The sequence below is a fragment of the Scyliorhinus canicula genome, chromosome 9, assembly GCF_902713615.1.
Source record: "Scyliorhinus canicula chromosome 9, sScyCan1.1, whole genome shotgun sequence".
Taxonomy (NCBI): Eukaryota; Metazoa; Chordata; class Chondrichthyes; order Carcharhiniformes; family Scyliorhinidae; genus Scyliorhinus; species Scyliorhinus canicula.
The window spans coordinates 168,515,588-168,534,521 of NC_052154.1; positions in this window are offsets into that span (position 1 = coordinate 168,515,588).

Genomic DNA, 18,934 nt, shown 5'->3' on the forward strand with positions numbered 1-18,934 from the left:
CATTTGCCAGACGACAGGTAGAGGGGTTTCCCGTGCTTCCCGACAGGGGGGTGAGTGATAGGGTGCTGTCGGGGGTCTGGGTCGGGGAGGGGAAGATCTCGGACATTTATAAGATTATGCAGGAGGTGGAGGAGGTACCAGTAGAGGAGTTGAAAGACAAGTGGGAGGTAGAGCTGGGGGAACAGATAGAGGATGGGACATGGGCAGACGCCCGAGAGAGGGTCAACTCGTCGTCGTCATGTGCGAGACTGAGTCTCATTCAATTTAAGGTACTGCATAGAGCCCACATGACGGGGACAAGGATGAGTCGTTTTTTCGGGGGTGAAGACAGGTGTGTCAGATGTTCGGGAAGCCCTGCGAATCATGCACACATGTTTTGGGCATGTCCGGCACTGGAGGAGTTCTGGAAGGGGGTGGCAGGGACGGTGTCGAGAGTGGTGGGGTCCAGGGTCAAGCCAGGATGGGGACTTGCGATCTTCGGGGTTGGGGTGGAGCCGGGGGTACAGGAGGCGAGGGAGGCTGGAATATTAGCCTTTGCGTCCTTGGTGGCTCGGAGGAGGATCTTGATTCAGTGGAGGGACGCAAGGCCGCCAAGTGTTAACACCTGGTTAAACGACATGGCAAACTTCATCCAATTGGAAAGAATCAAATTCGCCCTGAGAGGGTCGGTGCAGGGGTTTTTCAGGCGATGGCAACCCTTCCTGGACCTCTTAGATCAGAGATAGAAACTGAGGTCGTGACAGCAGCAACCCGGGAGGGGAGGGGAGGGCAGGAGGGAGGGGGGGGGGGGAGGGTGTGGGGGAGGGGAGGGGGGGGGGGGGGAGGGGGCGGGCGGGTAGGGGGTGGGGGGGATTCTTGTTAAGTAGGGGGGTTTGACTTTGTGTTGATATAATTCAAATGTGGGGGGGGTTAAAATGTTTGTACTCTGAAAAATTTCTTCAATAAAAAGTATTTTAAAAAAAACACTACTTTGCTTCCTTTCTCCCTGAAACAAGACAACCCTGAGCTCAGCCTTTTTTCCTTTTGTGTTTTACAACACCCCCAGCTCTAAATTTGTTGTTCCAGGGTATTTGCTATCCATGCCGTTCACGGATCGCTTTGGGCTGAGCACATGGCAAGCTTCTTTTCTTCAGATGCCTTGATGATTTTTCTGTTCTTCCGGTGGCTGCAACCGTTGTTTGGTTCCCCCGCCACCAGCTTTCTTGCAGAACAATTTTAATTATTTGCTTTTCTTTTCGGGTCCCTACAAATGTTGTTTGACTTTTTCTTTCAGGTGTCTGCAAGCAACACTGTTCATCCACCTCGTTGCGAATTTTAAGTGGTGGTTTTAAAATTAAGCCTGCAGGCCTCAGAGGTTCAAAAAAACAAAAAGCTTTATTCAGGAAATGGTAATACCCCAGTCTGCAATGCTACACGACCCACATGTTCACGCAAACGGCCGATGCGATGATGTATGTGATCGGTCTCTTAAAATGCCCCCGTTCCACTGCAAGGCTGCTCATGAGGAAACATGAGAAATACCATGAATACACAACACAGGCAAGAATCAACAGTGCATCATCTGAAAAGCAGGCAAACCAGATTCTCCCACAAGAACACCTTGCATTAACGATGATGTATCACTGGTATCAGGAACGATCCATGGCTGCGCACACACTGATGTGCGATGGAAACAAACTACACAGACCAGAGACGTCAGATCGCAACATCTGTGATAAGTGGTGGGAGGTGCCATAGTCACACACCTGTCTGACCGCAACACAGCTGAATTTAAGAGGAGGCAGACAGAAAAGTAGATGCGAAATGTGTTGCATTGTATTTAGATTGGTGAACATTATAAGTATGTGGTTAACATCCGTGTCATTGTAGTGCTCCTAATATTTCTTAGACTTCCTAACTCTACCGCTATGGCTTTGTAATTCCCCAACAGCCACAGTGGAGGTTAGGTATCCTGCTAACTGCTACTCTCTGCTGTCTGTGATGACTGTGTTGGGGATCCTCTGGAGGATCCTGACCTGTTTTGAGGGTCCTTCGTGGGGCAGATGCCCCTTCTTCAGTCTGTGGAGTTAGAGCTGATATGGCACAAGCGGGGATTGGGATTGAATCGATACTGCCAGAGTCACCTGGGTGGACTGCTCCAGAGTGTGCACCTGTTGATCCTCCTCACTATGGGTGCTCAAGGGCCCCTGGCTGAGCCCTTGAGGATAAGGGGCAGCTGAAGTGATATCCAGGTGTCCTGACCCCCTCCTGTGTAGCCACTGAAGAATGCCACCAAGTGCTACAGTGAGGTATCTACCCTGTCTTGTCCTTTTAGAATTTTATAGATTTCTATGAGATTCCATCTCATTCTTCTGAACTTTGGTAGATACAATCCTAACTGATTCAATCAGTCCTCATAGGTCAGTCCCACCATCGCAGTAATCAGTCTGATAAACCTTTGCTGCACTCCCCCTGGAGCAAGAACATCCTTCTTCAGATAAGAAGACCAAAACTGCTCACAATATAAGAAAATAAGAACAAAAGAACTCGGAGCAGGAGTAGGCTGTCATAATATCCACTCATGGATATAATGAGATGCAGACAGGCAGTGATTTCGACACACAGGACAACCAATGAACACACACTACACAGAACAACCAATCACCAGACAGGACACTACCACTATAAAACACACGAGGCATTAAGACTCTGCCTCCTTTTGCTGGATACAGCTACAGAGATAGTTAGAGCGCACAAGGCCATGAGCACCTCCTCCATGTGACAGAGAGCTAGTCTGGTCAAGCCAGTCTGAGGTTATCAGTTTAGATTAATAGAGTGTCAACCCACAGCAGATTATGTACAGCAAGAAGCAAGTTCAATAAAACAGTGTTGGACCATCTCCTGTGTCGGAAGCCTGATTCGAGTCTCACTGCATCCAGTTGCAGTCGATGTTAGACCAACTCAAATAACACATCATAGGCCATCTGGCCCTTCGGACCTGCTCCGCCATTCAATGAGATCGTGGCTGTTCTTTTGTGGACTCAGCTCAGCTCCATTTTCCCGCCCGAACACCATAACCCTTTATTCCTTTATTCTTCAAAAAATTATCTATCTTTATCCTGAAAACATTTAATGAAGGAGCCTCAACTGCTTCACTGGGCAGCGAATTCCATAGATTCACAACCCTTTGGGTGAAGAAGTTCCTCCTAAGCTCAGTCCTAAATCTACTTCCCCTTATTTTGAGGCTATGCCCCCTAGTTCTGCTTTCACCCGCCAGTGGAAACAACCTGCCCGCATCTATTCTATCTATTCCCTTCATAATTTTATATGTTTCTATAAGATCCCCCCCCCCCGCATCCTTCTAAATTCCAACGAGTACAGTCCCAGTCTACTCAACCTCTCCTCGTAATCCAACCCCTTCAGCTCTGGGATTAACCTAGCGAATCTCCAATGCACACCCTCCAGGTCCAGTATGTCCTTTCTCAGGTAAGGAGGCCAAAACTGAACACGATACTCCATGTGTGGCCTCACTAACACCTTATACAGTTGCAGCATAACCTCCCTAGTCTTAAACTCCTTAAACATCCCTCTAGCAATGAAGGACAAAACTCCATTCGCCTTCTTAATCACCTGTTGCACCTGTAAACCAGCTTTTTGCGACTCATGCACTAGAACACCCAGGTCTCTCTGCACAACAGCCTGTTTTAATATTTTATCATTTAGATAATAATCCCTTTTGCTGTTATTCCTACCAAAATGGATAACCTCGCATTTGTCAACATTGTATTCCATCTGCCAGACCCGAGCCCATTCACTTAAACTATCTAAATCCCTCTGCAGACTTCCAGTATCCTCTGCACTTTTTGCTTTATCCAGGTGTGGCCTCAGCAAGGTCTGTATAATTGCAGCAAGACATTCCTGCTCCTATACTTGAATCCTCTCGGATGTGTGATCATGGGCGGCGCACGGTTTTCAGTCGTGAAAACCGCCATTCACTGATAATGCTGTAGCTACGGGTGGGCTATGAAAGAGTTTCCTGGACAAACGGGGTGACTCATCACCACAGCCAAAACTTGTCATTTTCATCAACCTGAGGCTTGAGAGCAGAAAGTGGGGACAGAGTGGCTTCAGGTTGGGATGGACGGAGTGGCTGCCAGGCAGGACGGAAACACAGTATCGAAGAGGGAAATAAATAATAGATTGACAGCAGACAGACAGAAAGGAAAAACAAGAAAAATATATTAAAATTTACATGATCAAAATCTCTTAAAATAACTAAAAATGTTAAGGAATGAAATGCTACACTTTTATAATTAATTTTCAGTCCCAGAAAGGCTGGGTGATAGTCAATGGCACTTTTCATCTTTTGAAATGACAAGCCCTAAATCTCTGTGGAAGGTTTAGTTCCTATTGATTACGCCAATTCAGCAACTTCAGTCACAATGCAGGCAATTAGTTAGGTGACGCAACCTGGACAGCAACTTTTGTATAGTTAATCCTGCAAGTTCCTGTTGCAATGGACCTTCAGCTCGCCAACAGGAAATTTCCTCGCAGATTTAGGATTGCCATTTTGTCTGGCAGCTCCGATCCTTCCCCACTCCCCTTTCAGTTCCCCCTCCCCCCACGCTTTTGATTCTCCCTCGCCCCCCCTCCCCTCTCCCAGCTTTGGGGAGGCCCCTCCCTCACCCTCCCTCTACCTGGCAAGGCTCTCCTGGGCCCAACCCCTGGCAGTGCCAACCTGGCACCCGGGAACCCTGGCATTGCCAGCCTAGCTCCCTGGCAGTGTTTCTGGCACACTGGCAGTGCCATGGTACACAGGTACCAGGGGGGTGCCAGGGTGCCACCCTGCCCTGTCCCCGAGCACCCAGGGGGATCTCCAATAGCCTGAGACTCCCGTAGGCGCTGTTGTGACTGGTCTACATTTGAGTGGCGCAGTACTAAATGCGCTCTCAAGCCTCAGATTGATGAAAATGACAATACGTTTTGGCTGTGGTGAAGAGTCACCCTGTTTGTCCAGGAAACTCTTTAATAGCCCATCCGTAGCAACAGCATTATCAGTGAATTGCGGTTTTCACGACTGAAAACCTTGCACCCTGTTGCAAGCTATATTTGTATTTCTCAAATGCAATCAATAAATCACAAGCATGATAATAAAATTATTAAAATTGATTAACTGCACTTACACCTTATGACATATTAAGGAAATCACAAGAAACATCTATGCCAACTCATGCTGCATGAGCCATATACTGGATTATGAGTTGGGGAGTAGGAGAGCTATAAAAAAACACACACACAAGGTTCCGTTTAAGGTTCACTTGTGGTGAAAACGGATTGGTACTTGGAAAGAAGATCCAAAGGAAATCAACTCCAATTAAGTGCTCACCATATATTGAATTGAAAAATGAAAATGAAATGAAAATCACTTATTGTCACAAGTAGGCTTCAATTAAGTTACTGTGAAAGGCCCCTAGTCACCACACTCTGGCACCTGTTCGGGGAGGCTGGTATGGGAACTGAACCATGCTGCTGGCCTGCCTTGGTCTGCTTTAAAAGTCAGCGATTTAGCCCAGTGTGCTAAACCAGCCCCTAAGATATGTAGAGCTACCTTCCTGGTCTTAACCTCAGTATTCATACCATCATTTCAGAGCTTTTAGCTGAATTTCATTGGGTACTTGTTTCCCTCTTTGGGTGCTTATCTGTCCCGTTTAAAAAATCAAATTTGTTGTCTTACTCATATTCAAGAGATGTGTAAATGATCAGACGCGCATTAATGGAATTTAACTCACTCCAGAATAGAAATGAGGCAAACTCCACAGGGATCAGGCCCGAAATTGAAGAACTGCTTCAATTTTGGAATATAACTGGGCACGAAGACTGACTAATGGTGTTGTTTCTCTGTAGCAAGAACTGCTACATGAGAACCACCGCACGTCGAGACACCCGACTCTGGTAACTTTCCAAAATGACACATTCTTTGTATTGAGTTGTCATTTCTGATGGCAATTTCAAAAAAAAGAGCGGCCAGCAGAAGAACTCTTTAATGAGGTAGGAAGCTAGAGAGCAGGGTTAACTCATGCCGGTGACCCATTGAAAACAACGAGAGCGTGAACAAATGTGTAAATGCCATCTAGCCTCAGGGCAAGCTATACAGTTCCCACTGGGACCACAGAAACATGTTACACATGCTGTTGACAAACTCATATGCATCTGCTGCAAACCAGAAGATTGTCCTTTATGCAATAATGTTATTTAACATTTAATATAAATACTTCCAGCTAATCTCTGTTTTAGATTCAAAGTCACTTAATCCCTTTCATACTTAGTCGAGGTGCAATGCACACTATTAGGCTGTATTACCATATGAATAACTCCTAACCATTGAGCTAATCCTCTAATCCCTTCACATCTGTTTGGCAATTTTTAAAAACTTTTGGTCATTATTTCATCCTCCTTGCTTTTCTTATTCCTTTCTGTTTCATTTGTTTCCTGTTGCAAGCTACATTTGTATTTGTCAAATGCAATCAATAAATCACAAGCATGATAATAAAAACCCTTCTGACAAACCTACACCCTTCCAAAGTTAATTTGGAAGATAGATATTCAATTCATTTTTAAAACACTGAACTGGATTCAATCGGTGAAAAATAACTTTTCCACTTTAAACATACTTATTTACAAAATCAGGATAAGTTATTCTGATATCCTAAGTGACGTTTCATCAAATATTAGTCTTTTTCAAAAAGCATCAGTAATCATTCTTTGTAGATTTTAGGAACTCCAGTTGTAACAGGGTCAGAATGGTGCAATGCAAACACTTGTTGAATAGGATTTAATTGATGGCTAAACAGCACTCAGCCATAATTAACCTGCAAAATCTTTTGCTTAAGAAATATGAAGCGACCCAGTTATTACCTAATATAAATTCTAAACAGTTGTGTAATATTAGGCGGGATTCTCCTGTACCCGGCGGGGCGGGGGGTCCCGGCGGGACGGAGTGGCGTGAACCACCCCAGCGTCGGCCCGCCCCAAAGGTGCAGAATCTTCCGCACCTTCAGGGGCTAGGCCGGCGCCGGAGTGGTTTGCGCCCCGCCGGCTGGCGTGGAAGGCCTTTGGTGCCACACCAGCCGGGGCCGAAGGGACTCAGTCGGCCGGCTAGAGTCCGCGCATGCGCGGTAGCGTCAGCTGACGTCATCCCCGTGCATGCGCAGGGCGGGGGTCACCTACGCGTCGGCCGTGTCAAGAGTGCCCCCACGGCACAGGCCCACAGGCACGGTGGGTCCCAATCGTGGGCCAGGCCACTGTGGGGGCACCCCCCGGGGCCAGATCTCCCCGCGCCCCCCCCCCCCCCCCCCCCCCACCCCAGGACCTCGGAGCACACCCACGCCGCCAGGTCCCAATGGTAAGGGACCTAGCCTGATCCATGCCGGCGGGACTGGCAAAGAACCAGCGGGACTTCGGCCCATCATGAGCCGGAGAATCGCCGGGGGGGGCCGCTGTGAGCGGCCGCCTGCGGGCGCGCGCGATTCCCGCCCCCACCGAATCTACAGTGCCGGAGAATTTGGCGGACGACGGGGGTGGGATTCACGCCGCCCCCCGGCGATTCTCCGACCTGGCGGAGGGTCGGAGAATCCCGCCCAATGCCTTTAATTGTGTAATATATGTCCGTTATTGGTTCAATCAAAATTGAGAAAAATCTCTACTTACAATGAATAACAAGTCGGATAGTTCCACTTCCACAACATCCTTCAGTTCTGCCACAGCCTCAAACCATCTCTGCTGAAATTATTATCCAAGCCTGTGTCACTTCCAAACTCTTTTCCTTAAATATTTTTAATCAAGGTTTTTTAACAAAAATATACAGGATATGAGAGATACAACTCATCAACGCAATAAACAACACAACCCTCCAGCCCCCCTGACCCCAGCCCCATACCACTTCCTGCCTTCCCCATTTTAACCCCAAGAACATCCCCCCCCCACCGGCTTGCTGACCCTTCGAGCCTCCTTGAAGAAATCAATGAACGGTTTCCACCATCGGGTGAACCCCTCTACCGACCCCCGCAGAGCGAACTTGACCTCAGGAATTCAGCCAGGTCTCTCATCCATACCCTCGTCTTCGGAGACTCTGAGTCCCGTCAACACAACAAAATCCCTCTCCAGGCTATCAGGGAGGCAAAGGCTCTCCCCGCCTGGACCCCCGGGTCGTCCAACACATCGAATCTCGCCACCTCCGGACTCGGGGCCACCCCCACACCCAGCACCTCGCACATAACATCCGAGAAGCCCTGTCAGAACCCCTCAGACTTGGACACACCCAGAACATGTGAATGTGATTCACTGCCCCCCCCCCCCCCAAACATGTCTTCCACCCTGTCAAAGAACCTGCTCATCATTGCCACCGCTATGTGGGCCCTGTGCACCACTTTAAACTGGATGATGCATTCACCCTCCGCAAGGGCTCAGCCCAAGTCCCAGACCCCACCCCCCCCCTAACTCCTCCTTCCATTTGTGCTTAACATCCTCCACCGAGGTGCCCTCCCTCTCCATCAGTTCCTTATAAATATCCAACACGTTCCCCTTCCCTATTTCATCCTCCGACAAGAGCTTTTCTTGCAATGTCGGAGGCGGCACTCCTGGAAAAGACGGCACTTCTCTCCTCACAAAATCCCGAACCTGCAGGTACACAAAACCATTCCCCTTGGGCCTCCCAGATAATTCCTCTAACTCCTCCAGCCCCGTGAATTTGCCCCCTATAAACAAGTCCCTGAAATACTCAATCCCACCTGCCACCAACCCCGGAACCTCTCATCCAGCCTCACCGGCACAAACCTATGGTTGTCGCAGATCGGCGCCCCCAACGACATACCCTCCACATCCAAGTGCTGCCTACACTGCCCCCACACCCTTAAAACCAACACCACCACTGGGCTAGCAGAGTACCTGGCCGGTGAGAATGGCAAAGGCATCAACATCAAAGCCCTCAAACTCACTCCCCTACACGATGCCGTCGCCAACCATCCCCAGACCGATCCATCACAATATTGGCCGTCCAACAATAATTTATGAAATTCGGCACACCAGTCGCCCCCTCTCACTTGCCCCCATTCCAAACAAACTTCACCGCTCACACAAACCCCAAGATGAACCCATTGACTTTCCTGAAAAAAAGACTTGGAGACAAAGATAGGGAGGTTTTGCAACACGAGCAGAAACCTAGGCAGCACTGCCATTTTCACTGTCTGCACCCACCCAGCCTGCGACAGTGGCAAAACATCCCACCTCTTAAAATCCGCCTTCACCCCTCCACCAATCGAGCCAAGTTCAATCTATGCAGCCTGGCCCACCTCCGCGCCATCTTAATACCTAGGAACCTAAATCTCGCCCCCACCACCCTGAACGGTAACCCCCCCAACCTTCTTTCCTGCAGTCTGGCATGAACAGGAACACCTCACTCTTTCCCAAGATTAATTTGTAACCCAAAAACCGGCCAAATTTCAATAGGATCTCTATAATCCCCCCCCCCCAGTGCTGCCCAACGGTTCCGAAATACAGCGAAACGCTGTGTTCGGCAACCCCCCGCCCAATCCCTCTCCAGTCCTCAGATGCGCTAAACGCCATTGCCAGTGGTTTTATCGCCAAGGCAAAAAGCATCGGGGAGAGGGGGCACTCCAGCCTCGTTCTGCAGCGAAGCCCAAACTCACTCGGTTTGTCCGCACACTCGCCACCTTGGACAGCAGCCGCACCCAATCCACAACCTCTGCTGAACGCAAACCGTTCCAACACCTCGAACAAATACTCCCACTCCACCCAGTCAAAAGCCTTCTCCTCGTCCATTTCCACCTCTACCTAACATCCTGTCTCCCCCACCCACCCCCAAGGCATTATCATTATGCTAGGCAACTTCATTCACCAACAGTTGCCTTCCCTTCGTAAATCCGTCTGATCCTCCCCAATCCCCCCCCCCCGCGATGTCAGCACTTTCGCCAAGAGATTGGCATCAACATTCAATCATGATATTGGGCGGGACGACCCACGCTGCTCTGGGTCCTGATCCTTGTTTAGAATCATGGAGATAGAAGCCTGCGATAAAGTAGGGGAGAGTTCCCCCTTTTCCTTGCCTTGACATATGTCCTCACCAGCAGTGGCCCCTGCTCCGCTCCAAACTTTTTATAAAACTCTACTGAGAACCCATCTGGCCCCGGGGCCTTGCCCGCCTGCATTGCCCCCATGTTAGGTAATTTGAACATTCTGAATTCTCCCTCCGTGTACCCATAAGACCATAAGACATAGGAGCAGAATTAGGCCACTCGGCCCATCGAGTCTGCTCTGCTGATATTTTCATGCCTGATATTTTCTCATCCCCATTCTCTTGCCTTCTCCCCATAACCCCTGAACCCCGAACAGGTGCCGGAGTCTGGCGACCAGGGGCTTTTCACAGCAAGTCATTAAAATTTTACCAATCAGAGCTGCGACCTCCTGACAAATCTGAGGTGGCAAAATAATGGAAGGTGAGATCGTGGCTTCAATTCTGAAATTTGAGTTTACCTGTGGTGCAATTTAATAATAAGCCGTTACCATCTCAATTCTAAATGAGACATTAGTAATTGGAGAAAATTGACTTATTGGAAACGGTTCTCTTAAAACCTTTTGCATGGACTCATCAGAAACTGCATTAAGCTGGGCCGCATTCCGGATCTAGAGACGGGGGGCTTGATACTGGGGAGGGGGGGGGGGGGGGCTTTAACATGTTGCTGGATCCCCCATTGGATCGATCCATGTCCAGGACGGGCAGGAGGCCCACGGCAGCTAAGGTGTTGAGGGGGTTTCTGGATCAGATGGGAGGGGTGGATCCGTGGAGGTTCGCGAGGCCGAGGGCCAGGGAGTATTCATTTTTTTCCCACGTGCATAAAGCCTATTCCCGGATCGATTTTTATGTCCTGAGCAGGGGGCTGATTTCGAGGGTGGAGGATGCCGAGTATTCGGCCATAGTCATTTCGGACCATGCCCTGCACTGGGTAGACCTTGGGCTGGGGGAGGAGAGGGACCAGCGCCCGCTCTGGCGCCTGGAGGTGGGACTGCTGGCGGATGAGAAGGTGGGCGGGCGGGTTCGGGGGTGTATCAAGAGGTACTTAGAGGCCAATGATAATGGGAGGTCCGGGTGGGGACGGTTTGGGAAGCATTGAACGCGGTGGTTAGAGGGGAGTTGATTTCCATCCAAGCCCATAGAGAGAGGGGAGAGCAAAGAGAGAGGGAGAGGTTGGTGGGGGAGATGGTGAGGGTGGACAGGGGATACGCGGAGGCTCCGGAGGAGGGACTGTTGAGGGAGCGACATAACCTTCAGGCCAAGTGCGACTTGCTGACCACCGGAAAGGCGGAACCTCAGTGGAGGAAGGCACAGGGAGCGGTGTACGAATATGGGGAGAAGGCGAGTAGGATGCTGGCGCATCAGCTTCGTAAGCGTGATGCGGCCAGGGAGATTGGTGGAGTGACGGATAGGGGAGACAATGTGGTGCGAAGGGGGTGGACATTATTGTGGTCTTCAGGGACTTTTATAGAGAATTGTACCGGTCTGAGCCCCTGGTGGAGGCGGGGGGAATGGGGCGCTTTTTGGAAACGCTGAGATTTCCGAAGGTGGAGGAGGGACAGGTGATGGGGCTGGAGGCGCCGACTGAGCTGGAGGAGCTGGTTAAAGGGATAGGGAACATGCAGTTGGGGAAGGCGCCGGGGCCGGATAGGTTTCTAGTCGAATTTTACAAAATGTATGCAGACCTGCTGGGCCCCCTGTTGGTTAGGACCTTTAACGAGGCAAGGGAGGGGGGCTTTGCCCCCGACTATGTCACGGGCGCGGATTTCCTTGATCCTTAAACGGGACAAGGACCCCCTACAGTGTGGATCATATAGGCCGATCTCGTTGTTAAATGTGGATGCCACGCTGTTGGCGAAGATCTTGGCCACAAGGATAGAGGACTGTGTGCCGGGGGTCATTCATGAGGACCAGACGGGTGTGTGAAGGGAAGGCAGCTGAATGCCAATATACGTAGGCTTCTGAATGTTATAATGATGCCGGTGGTAGAAGGGGAGGCAGAGATAGTGGTAGCGTTAGACGCGGAGAAGGCCGTTGATAGGGTTGAGTGGGGATACTTGTGGGAGGTGCTGGAAAGGTTTGGGTTCGGGAAGGGGTTTGTCAGTTGGGTGTGGCTGTTATATGAGGCCCCGATGGCGAGCGTAGCCACGAATAGGAGGAGATCGGAGTACTTTCGGTTTGAACCGGGGGACGAGACAGGGGTGTCCCCTGTCCCCCTTGCTCTTTGCGTTGGCAATTGAGCCCCTGGCCATGGCGTTGAGGGAGTCGAGGAATTGGAGGGGTCTGATGCGGGGTGGGGAGGAGCACCGAGTGTCATTATACGCAGATGACTTGTTGCTATATGTGGCGAACCCAGTGGGGGGAATGCCGGAGATGATGACAATCCTTCGGGAATTTGGGGGCTTTTCTGGGTACAAGCTCAACCTGAGTAGGAGTGAGCTGTTCGTCGTGCACCTGGGGGATCAAGAGGAGGGATTGGTAGGCTCCCATTGAAAAGGGCAGGGAGGAGCTTTCGGTACCTGGGTGTCCAGGTGGCTAGGACCTGGGGGACCCTTCACAAACCTAACCTCACTAGGCTGGTGGAGCAAATGGAGGAGGAGTTTAAAAGATGGGACATGTTGCCGCTGTCGCTGGCGGGCAGGGTGCAGTCCGTCAAGATGACGGTGCTCCCGAGGTTTTTGTTCCTGTTCCAGTGCCTCCCCATCCTTATCCCGAAGGCCTTTTTTAGGAGGGTCAATAGGAGTATTACGGGATTTGTATGGGCGCATGGGACTCCGAGGGTGAGAAGGGTGTTTTTGGAGCGGGGCAGGGATGGGGGGTTGACGTTGCCCAACCTTTGTGGGTACTATTGGGCTGCCAACGCAGCGATGGTGCGTAAGTGGGTAATGGACGGGGCGGGGGCAGCATGGAAGAGGATGGAGATGGCGTCCTGCGTGGACACGAGCCTGGAGGCGCTGGTAGCGACGCCATTGCCACTCCGTCCAACGAGGTATACCACGAGCCCGGCGGTGGCGGCTACCCTCAAAATGTGGGGGCAATGGAGACGGCATGGGGGGAGGTTGGGGGCTCAATGGAGTCCCCGATACAGGGGAACCACCGGTTTGTTCCAGGGATCATCGATGGTGGGTTTCGTGGCTGGCATAGGGTAGGTATTAGGAGGTTGAGGGACCTGTTTGTAGATGGGAGGTTTGCGAGCCTGGGTGAGTTAGAGGGGAAGTTTGGGCTCCCCCGGGGAACATGTTTAGGTACATGCAGGTTAGGGCGTTTGCCAGGCGGCTGGTGGAGGGGTTCCCTCTGCTGCCCCCACGTGGTGTACGGGACAGGGTGCTCTCGGGGGTGTGGGTTGGAGGGGGGAGGATTTCGGACGTGTACCACGTCATGCAGGAGGTGGATGAGGCTTCGGTGGGGGAGCTGAAGGGTAAATGGGAAGAGGAGCTGGGTGAGGAGATTGAGGAGGGGACGAGGACGGATGGTCTGGAGAGAGTGAATTCCTCCTTTTCCTGTGCGAGGCTTAGCCTCATACAGTTCAAGGTGTTGCACAGGGCCCACATGACCGGGACGAGGATGAGTAGGTTTTTCGGGGGCGAAAACAGGTGTGCTAGGTGCTCGGGGAGCCCAGCGAACCATGCCCATATGTTCTACCATGGGCAGCATGGTAGCATGGTGGTTAGCATCAATGCTTCACAGCTCCAGGGTCCCAGGTTCGATTTCCGGCTGGGGCACTGTCTGTGCGGAGTCTGCACGTCCTCCCCGTGTGTGCGTGGGTTTCCTCCGGGTGCTCCGGTTTCCTCCCACAGTCCAAAGATGTGCGGGTTAGGTGGATTGGCCAGGCTAAATTGCCCTTAGTGTCCTAAAAAGTAAGGTTAAGGGGGGGTTGTTGGGTTACGGGTATCGGGTGGATACGCGGGTTTGAGTAGGGTGGTCATTGTTCGGCACAACATTGAGGGCCGAAGGGCCTGTTCTGTGCTGTACTGTTCTAATTCTAATTCTGGGCATGCCCAGCGCTGGGGGAATTTTGGAAGGGGGTAGCAAGGACGGGGTCAAGGGTGGTAGGATCCAGGGTCAAGCCAGGCTGGGGACTCGCAATCTTTGGGGTTGCAGTGGAACTGGGAGTGCAGGAGGCGAAAGAGGCTGGTGTTCTGGCCTTTGCGTCCCTAGTAGCCCGGCGGAGGATCTTGTTCCAATGGAATGATGCGAGGCCCCCAAGCGTGGAGGCCTGGATCAATGATATGGCGGGGTTCATCAAATTGGAGAAGGTGAAATTTGCCCTGAGGGGATCAGTACAGGGGTTCTTTAGGCGGTGGCAGCCTTTCCTTGACTTCCTGGCAGAACGTTAGGAAAATAGGCCGGCAGCAGCAGCAACCCGGGGGGAGAGGGGGCGGTTTGTTGCGGGGGAAGGGAGAAATGTGTATATGTGTCTATTGAACATGCCGGGTGCTTATCTATTTCTTCTTTTTGTAGTTACCGGGTTGGGGGGGGGGGGGGGGGGGTTTGGTTTTAGGGGTTATTGTGTTATTTCTTTTTGTTGTTGTTAATACGGTTTTCATTCTGTTATTTTATGTTCTTGATATGTTTTTGAAAATCGTAATAAAAATTATTTTTAAAAAAAGAAACTGCATTAAGCAATTGGCAACTCAAGTAATGGGGAAGTTATTACTATGCCCAGTGTGTCATTCATCGTTGCCCATCTTCTCATTCCTAATAAATACAGCTTAATGTGTGAAACTAGCACCCTCTAGCAGCAGTAATCTTCAGTGGTAAAGGAATCACACTGCACTTCCAAATAGTTCAATGCAGCTAAACGCCATAGGTGGAATTTTCCACTCCTGCCAATAGTGGGCGGGAAAGTATGGAGTGAGGCCAAAAGTCAATTTCCTCCCTACTCAAAAATGGATTGCAATCCCCCCCCCCCCCCCCCCATCCCGGGTTTCATGGTGGGTCAGGTTGCAAGCTCATTATGTTGGGAACCACATTTGCAGCACTTTGCATCTCACAAATGCCCATTAAAAACCCAGCTCACTGGAATCATGCCCTCCCCACCCCACCCCACCCCCAAATGGCCGCCCTGGCTGCTAATTAGACTGTCCCTAATCACGATCAGATATAACTGACGGGCAATTGGTAAACTGAACTTCACTTGGGACTTTGAGGTTTGTGCGCGGAAGCCGGCTGCCTTTTACTGCGCTGTACTCATGGCTCCGGCTCTGTGCCAGGGCTGTTCAGGCAAGGCCAGCAGGAAGGGAAAGGAAGGGGCTGGAAGATACACCCTTGCCTGCAGGTAGAGGAGGGGGGAAACGAGACAGAGGCATGTGAAAGGTGGATAGAAACATGATTGAGAGGGTGGGGAAGTTCCCTAGAGCCCAGGAGGGAAGGGATGAATGAAGACACATGAATGGGGGGAGGTTAAAGGAGTGCAAAGAGGGGATAAGTCAAAGGTATAACACCGGAGATAATTGTGTGTGTGTGTTGGGGGGGGGGGGGGGGGGGGGGGGGGGCACCTGCAAGTGTGGGGGGGGGGGGGCGGCGGGGTCATGGACAGCATGGGGCACCTGTGTAGCAGGTGTTAGGTCACAAAAATCCCTGTTTGATCGAGGTGGTCAGAATGGCCCAGTTCACAGTGGTGGATTCACTGGTGAGCGGGTCTGCTCCCTGGCGAGATGATGGATGTCATTGTGGGTGAACTGGGCTCCCAGGCACGGGTTATTGGCGTTCACATTGATGCACTGCGGGATATCCTAAAGGGAATGAATGAAGTGGAGAAGAGAATCCTGTCAGTTGAGCGGGCCGTCTCCTCGGTAGGTGTTCACCTTCAGCCTTCAGAAATCCGGCTGACTGGTGTGTCGAACATCCTGGTTGACTCGGGGACATGGGGCCGGAGAGGGAGTGTCCATGTGCCTGGTCTTCCGAGGGGAGCTGGGGAACAATTCCCGGCCAAATTTGAGAATTGGCTTCCATGCTTTCACAATCTGGGTCCAAAGGCTGGACATAAGTTTTATGAAGCACACGGACCACGATTATCCCGATTGGCGACTAAATGCCATTGAATGGCACATCGGGGTTGCTCCTCCCGCCAACGGGAATCACTCTGGAAAGCCCCGATGTGCCATTGAATGGCACTTAGAAAACATTTCACCCACAATCGGGTATTCAGTGCCATTCATTGGCACATCGGGGTTCCCACTGGACCTGACAGGGGTGGGACCTAATCTCTCTGACAGGTTCCGCTCCTCAGAGATCAAAGGGTGCCCCGTGGGATCTCAGAATGCAACTGCAGCACCAACCCCCCCCCCCCCCCCCCCCACCCCACAACACCACTGGCAAGGCACCTCCATTCTAATCACTGGCAAAGGCCCATCCTCACCCGTTACCCCATTCAGCCCCCCCTCATTTACTCCTCACCTCCTAGTTCCTCTCTTCAGCTCCTCCTGCAATCAGTGCCCTGCATTTAGCAGTGGCACCCTGGTGGCTTGCAGTCCGAGGGGTGCCGAGGAGTCAGTACCCTCCCTACAAATGACTCCAGGGTGCCGAGTGGGGTCCTTTATTGGAGGTGGGGATCAGGGGGGCTTCTGCTGGGCTGTAGGGCTCCTTTCTGGAATGGTGGTTGCTTGTCTGCTCTTCCCATCTGCAGCCTTTAAACTCTTTAACAATCAGTCAGTATCTAACAATTGAAGTTCTCTAACAATAAAGTGAGTCTCCCACTACAGCCTTAAACCCTTTAAAGTCAGTCAGTATCTCAAAAATACAATTATCTTGTAATAAAGTGGTTGTTTTTCCATCTGTACCCCTATACTCTTCAAACAGTCTGTCAGTATGCCATGTTCAAAGATCTGCAAGATGAAGGTAAAGGTAATCCCTTTAATGTGGTGGAAACCTTTGAAGTGGTTTTCTCACAGTCAATTTCATTGTCCTTTAAAATATTTAAGCTTACATAGATACATAGAAGGTAGGAGCAGAAGGAGGCCTTTTGGCCCTTCGAGCCTGCTCCTCCATTTATCACGATCATGGCTGATCATCCAACTCAGTAGCCTAATCCTGCTTTCTCCCGATAGCCTTTGATGCCATTCGCCCCAAGTGCTATATCTAACCACCTCTTGAATATATTCAATGTTTTCAACTACTTCCTGTGGCAATAAATTCCACAGGCTCACCACTCTTTGGGTGAAGAAGTGTCTCCTTATCTCTGTCTGAAATGGTTTACCCTGAATCCTCAGACTGTGACCCCTGGTTCTGGACACACCCACCATTGGTAACAATCTTCCCGCATCTACCCTGTCTATTCCTGTTAGAATTTTTATAAGTCTCTATGAGATCTCCCCTCATTCCTCTAAACCCTAGCAAGAACAATCCTAACCTAGTCAATCTTTCCTCATATAACAGTTCCGCCATCCCTGGAATCAGTCTGGTAAACCTTTGCTGCACTCCCTCGAGAGCAAGAACATCCTTCCTCAGAGAAGGAGACCAAAACTGCACACGATATTCTAGGTGTAGCCTCACCAAGGCCCTGTATAATTGCAGCAACACATCCCTGCTTCTATACTCAAAACCTCTCGCAATGAAGGCTAACATACCATGTGACTTCTTTACCACCTGCTGCTTACTTTCAGCGAATGGTGCACAAGGACACCCAGGTCCCGCTACACACTACCCTTTCCCAATTTAGCCCTTTTCCTCACTCATTGTATTACATTCCAGGGTGAGGAACAGGCAACTTTATTCTGTCCTTAGATTATAACTGAAGATTATGAGTAATCTATTTATTTAACGTAAGCAGGAAAACTTCAGTCTGCTCCACTTTGGGAAAATGCTCTTTGCTCTCAGGTTTACTGCAAGTAAAGACTACCATCTACTGGAAAAGTGGATGTACAACAGACCGAGAACTAAATCTGTAAACTAAATAAGAAGTCTTACAACACCAAGTTAAAGTCCAACATGTTTGTTTCAATCACTAGCTTTCATTCACCTGAGGAAGGAGCAATGCTCCGAAAGCTAGTGTTTGAAACAAACCTCTTGGACTTTAACCTGGTGTTATAAGACTTCTTACTGTGCTCACCCCAATCCAATGCCGACATCTCCACATCATGGAAACGAAGTGAATCAGAATTGATGTCAAGTTTATCACCCATGATTCTTGGCGGTGCGCTGTTTGCAGGCGACAGGGCGCTCTCTTCCCGCCGCTTGTCAATGGGATTTCCCATTGAAGCTACCCCACTCCAGGCCACGTAGCATGTGTGTGTCATTGCCTAGCATCCCAATCACACCTTGATGCCTCGACACTGCGGGAGGCAACACCACACACACAGCAGCCATCATCCGAACACCCAGGGGATGGGACACAGCTCCGGGGACGTGTCTATGGCTGGAGGGCGGGTGGGTGACCCCTTATTCCGGGCTGGTTTAGCTCAGTTGGGCTGATGTTTGATGCGGGTCAACAGTGTGGGTTTAATCCCTGTACCAGCTGAGGTTATTCATGAAGGCTCAACCGTGCCCCTCACCTGAGGTGGTCGTGAGCCTCAGGTTAAATCACCATCAGTCCCAGTCAGCTCTCCCCCTCAAAGGAGAAAGCAGACTCTGCTCATCTGGGACTATGGTGACTTTACACTTTCAATGATACTACACATTTAATTTTCCATATCCATTCAGCAATTCCACCATTTACCAAATATATGCTGATGAATATACCAATCCCAATTACATTCCTGAGTGGGATCCTAAGTGGCAACTACTTTCCTGTCCTCTCCAGCACTATTCATCAATGTAATCACCACAATTGTTAGGAAACATCTTGGTACTTTTTTCAGCCGATGTCAATATGGAGCTATTCGTCTCTACTTTCGCAAATGGCAGCTGGCTAAAATAACCATTTTAGAA